Here is a 5,894-nt window from a genome sequence, read left to right as displayed (position 1 = left end):
TTTTACAATTTTGTTTTTAAGTGTCTAAAGTAGGAATTTTTTTTTTCCTCAATCGTTAATGAAATACAATCTTATACCTCTAATTTTTTTTAAACTTGGGAAATATTGCGAGAAAAAAAAACAAAAAAAAAAACAGAAACTTTGCAATCATGGATTTATTTTCCATATCTGCCTAAAGAAAGATTCGATAATAAATTGGAAAAAAAAATATACATAAAAAAAAATGTTTGAATCCATCAAGGAAAACATTGCTCTCCTAATTTCGAGTTTGCTTCAACCATTGTGCCTCTCTCTTTCTCTCATCAGCTTTTAATCATCTCTGGTTATTTTATTTCTAATCTGGAAGTTGTAAACATTTGTTTTCACTTCAGCTCCTTTATTCCAGCAGAAATTTATAACAACAATCACTGTATCATGTCAAATTCCCTTCCCTCTTTTTGTTTAGTCCTAAAATGAATAATTAAATCTTGAAATGTTCTTGTTGAAAATATTGTTTTACTATGTAAGTCTTATCAGCTGCCAGTAAGTTTTTAATCCAATCCAGAGTGATGATACAGGTGAGAATAGACTTGCATGAATTATGATCTGTCCCTCCTGCATCAGTGGCCTACACCCTCTTTCAAACTCTAATATTTACCCGTCTGTACTATGCTTATATTACCAAATCTATAAGTTATTATTGTTATACATGGTGGAATTGTCTGTGTCAAGCAAAATGCCTTGCAGAATGTTTTGGCCCTTTCTGTTCTTAGTTCAGATTATGTTGAGGTCAATTTTACTTTTCATCCTTTTACAGCAGGTTAATTTTAATCCCCTAAAATTTGATGCATTGTGAGAAACATTGTGTATGTGTGTGTGTGTGTGTGTATATATATATATATATATATGCATGCACTACCTTTTAAGTCAATATCGGGTTTGTTGTGGTCAGTCTACGACCTTCTCACTGATTCTAAGCAGTTTATATTTTACTGAAGAGATTTTGTCTCATTGGTTTATTCACATACAGCATAGAAGTTGTTTCTTTATCAGTGAAATTCCAAACAGCAAAATGTAATAGAGCTTGTCTAATATAATCAGGTTAATTTTTTTTTTCTCCAACTTAAAATACTGAGGAAAATCACTGTATATAACTAGAATAAAACAGTTTTTAAATTGTTAGTCAACTTCCAATGAAACAAATTGAAAAACTACAAACTTTTTTACTATTAATCCTGGCCAAAATATATTATTTGTGTCCAGTTAAGATTACAAGCCTAATAGTGTTACACATCAAGATAACTAAGTTTTTAGCTCACAAAGTTTTAAAGTACTTCCAAGACTGTCTCGCTGTGCATCCTTTACATGTACCAGTATTCAAGACCAATTTTTGCTGAAGTTACAAACTTTCAGTGGACATTTTTAGAAGGTTCTTTTTCTAATAATTTGTAGAAAAACAGCAACCAGCATATTTACTTCTGAAGCTGCCAGAACATATTAAAAATGAATTGACGTGTTATTTGGAGTCTTGCTGTTCTCTGTGCATCTCGTAAATTATCAGTTTGTCAGACACTAAACATGTAGCAGCAAATTAATTTGTTTGATTTCTATAAACAAGATCCAGTACTCTGGTTAGATTCATTGGTCTGGGGGTAGCTTTGACTGAGAAGATCCCCAAGAATATCAATAAATCATGTGGGTTATAAACACACATTAGCTAAGGTGAGGTGTTCTCTGAGATGAGAGACACCAGCAATCGGCATACTCACTTTCAAATCTGCCAGAACGTATTGAGCCTAAGTAGATAACATTATTATTATTTGTATTCTCAGATCTTTGCATGCACCTCATGAATTATGATTACAAGAGGATCAGTTAATTATAATTTTATTCAACATATCCCCGTCTCAGATTCACACACTTATTGCAGCAGTCTTCCAAAGCCCTGTAAAAGAACATGGCAGGTTGGGCCTCTAACCAGGCCTTTCACGATACCCTTAAAGCCAGGAACTTTTCAGCACTCCCACAACTTAGTTGATTAAGAAAAGAGCTGTGTCCTAGTCTGGCTGCAATCCAATGATTAAAACAAATTAAAAGTTTAATTATGCTGGTTTAAATACTTGCTTTGGAGCTAATTGAAAGAAATCATATACGATAATTTACAGCAATGATAGTTTCTGTTTAGTGAAATGTATTAAATGCAATAATTATCTGGATTTGGATAACTTAGTGAAGAGTATGTCCCATTCCCAACAGAAGCACAATTAGTCTGTGTTTGCTTGCCAAGCTATGCATATATTTGTAATTAAAGTCAGTATTTTCTTAATGGTGAAATATATTTGACACATTGTTTTATTTATTTACAGCCTAAAAAAAAATATGTTTTAATTTGACCTGCAAATGATTATGGTTATTTGCTCAAACTTAGACTGTTTCACTAATCTCCACAATTGCAGTGGGGGGAAGGGGGGTAGATGTGTGTTAACACTTGTGGTATGCAAATTAGTAGCTCGTTATCTGAAGCTACTGTAATCGTTAAGTAAACAAATTAGCTGCTCATTTCTCTGGGATTGATGAAATTGACGTAGGCACCTCTGATGAGAAGCCAACAAGAGTCCAAATAAGAAAAAAATCAATTAAGGTTGTTCATTTATTTTTCAATCTGTTTATAAAGATACTACACTAATCGCGGGTGTTATGTTCCAAAATCCCCTGTGACAGGTGAAAATCTGCAAAGTAGAAACAATATTGCCCTGTACATTTAATATATATATGTATGTGCAGGAGTGGCTGTGTGGTAAGTAGCTTGCTTACCAACCACATATGACTCCTGGTTCAGTCCCACTGGGTGGCACCAGGCAAGTGTCTTCTACTATAGCCTTGGGCCAACTAAAGCCTTCTGAGTGGATTTGGTAGACGGAAACTGAAAGAAGCCCGTTGTATATATATATATATATATATATGTGTGTCACCATTGCTTGACAACCGATGTTGGTGTGTTTACATCCCCGTAACTTAGTGGCTCAGCAAAAGTGACCGATAGAATAAATACTAGGCTTTCAAAGAATAAGTCCTGGGGTCGATTTGTCTGACAAAAGCAGTGTTCCAGCATGGCCACAGTCAAATGACTGAAATGAATAAAAGAATATTTATTTTATTGGCTTTGTGGTAAGTAGCTTGCTTACCAACCACATGGTTCCGGGTTCAGTCCCACTGGGTGGCACCTTTGTAAGTATCTTCTACTATAGCCTTAGGCCGACCAAAGCCTTGAGAGTGGATTTGGTAGACGGAAACTGAAAGAAGCCCGTCGTATATATGTGTGTGTGTGTGTGTCTGTATTTGTCCCCACAACATTGCTTGATAACCAATGCTGGTGTGTTTACGTCCCCGTCACTTAGCGGTTCGGCAAAAGAGACCGATAGAATAAGTCCTGGGGTCGATTTTCTCGACTAAAGGCAGTGCTCCAGCATGGCCACAGTCAAATGACTGAAACAAGTAAAAGAGTAATGCAAAACAACACCACGGAGGAATTGATGTAAGCTTAAATATTAAATAGCAATATGGTGAGGGATTACTGTATAGAGGTTTCATTCACATTTGTTTTCAAGTGAACCAGAGGATATCTGATGATGTGAAGTAAGAGTAAAGTCCATTATATATATGTACAACTTGGCAAGCAAACACAGACTAATTGTGCTTCTGTTGGGAATGGGACATACTCTTTCACTAAATTATTGTATTTAATACATTTCATTAAACAGAAACTATCATTCCTGTAAATTATCGCATATAGATTCATAAGGGCTGGTTTCCTAGTTTCTGTGGTGGATATATTCCCCCACTGGGATGAGATGCTAGGTCCATTGCAAGATCACTCACCTTTTACCAGCTCAGTGGACTGGAGTAATGTGAAATGAAGTGTTTTGCTCAAGAACACAATGCATCACCCGGTCCAAGAAGCGATACCGCAATCTTATGGATCATGAATCCAACACCCTAACCACTAAGCTATGTGCTTCTATGAGGATCTGGAAGGCAGTTAATAATTCAGAGACGCCATCTGCCATGAAAAACAAGAAGGTGAGCTACTATTAAAAAGCTGTAGAGGATATTAGAAAAATAACTAAAATTAAATGTGGTGAAGCAGTGGGGTGGGGATATCTTATTACTGAATGATTTCTACAGTTTCATATTTTCTGAGAAAATACAAAAGATATCTGGACATGTTTTGGTCTTTCTTCTGATGTCTTCAGTGAAGCAGTGATGACGGAATGGCCAATTGTCATCATTTAACATCTGTCTTCCACGCTGGCATAGGTGGGATGGTTTGACAGGAGCTGGTAAGTGCAGGGGGTTACATCAGTGGCTCCAGTGTCTGTTTGACATGGTTTCTATAGCTAGATGCCCTTCTTAATGCCAGCTACTTTACAGAGTGCACTGGGAGCTTTTCACATGGCACCAGCACCAACAGACACATCGAGTAACTTGCAAGACAAAATTGCGGAAGATTATACATCTCCAAACAAATCTATTTTTCAGTGAAAATAAAGGTTGTAGATATTTTTTTTTTTACTTAGCAACTCCTTTGTCAGTATTTTAGCAAATATAGAGAGGCTTTGCCTCACTAAAGGGATCATAATAAAACTTGCACACGTCTCCTGTAGCTTCTCAGAAAATAGGAAATGTTCGTATTAACAGTTTAATGCTGCTCTGTGCAGGATAAAGCAAATTCACATATTTATCCTTACAAAGAGTTTCAAGATTAACTTAGTTGACCAATATCGTTTCTGTTAATTCCCCAATGGTCAAATGCCACAATTATAAACATATTCTGCACTCTTGGCTAAATATGCAAAGGTCAAAAGTGAATCTAGTCAAATGGATCATCTGAAGACAAAGATGAAATTAAGGAGGCTGAAAACCAATTGTCCCAATTTACCCATCTTGATGATAGAAGCTGGTGGGAACCCTAATAATTAGACACATTGAGACATACATTTTATTCCTTATTTAGGACGACATAGTTTTCCCTTATTAATTGAAACATGCATCTTAGGGATAAAAGGGACAGGAGAAAGTATACATAACTTTTACTTTTACACTGTAGAACACAGAAGGAAGGTTCAAATCTAGCCTTTGTTATGTTTTACAGTGAAAACATGATGAAAGGTGGGAGTAAAAAATCTTTGTCATAATTACTTACGATCATCATCATTAATTAACGTCTGTTTTCCATGCTGGCGTGGGTTGAATGGTTCGACAGGAACTGGTAAACCAGAGGACTGCATCAGGCTCCAACTGTTTTGGGTTTTTAATGACTGCAAAGTGGTTGGTGTTAGTAGGACGGACATTCAGAGTGAACAATAGAATTGTTTTAGCTGGGTTTAAATTTTTGCCTTTGTCATTTAAATTAATAAATAATTACTTCACCCACCACAAAAAACAAAAACAAAAGGAAATATTAGGCAAAGGAAAACTAACATGTGAATGATAAATGCTATAGGGTCGTTTTAAATAATGATTTACCTGAGAAAATATACCAGATTCTGTAGCATCAAATTTTCATTTGGTTTGGAGTTTAGAAGACAGAATAATAGGAAATATTCTGATCAGATCATAAAACCTGTTCCAAGAAACAATGTGAATCAACAGATGATGAATAATAAATCAAAACGATTTGTATCTTTACTGACAATTTATCTCAAATGGATGATGGTTAAAATATGAGTGGTGGTTATGAGATGAACTCTTTCAATGAATAAGATTCATTTGAAAACTTTTGTTTTTTTATAAATACACACACATACGCGCAAAATATGAAAAAGAAAATTATACAAGATTCACACACATATACACACACACACACACACACACACACACACACACACATATATTATACAAAATTTTAAAAATAC

The sequence above is a fragment of the Octopus bimaculoides genome, chromosome 1 (genome assembly GCF_001194135.2).
Source record: "Octopus bimaculoides isolate UCB-OBI-ISO-001 chromosome 1, ASM119413v2, whole genome shotgun sequence".
Lineage (NCBI taxonomy): Eukaryota > Metazoa > Mollusca > Cephalopoda > Octopoda > Octopodidae > Octopus > Octopus bimaculoides.
Note: the sequence above shows the minus strand (reverse complement) of the source record.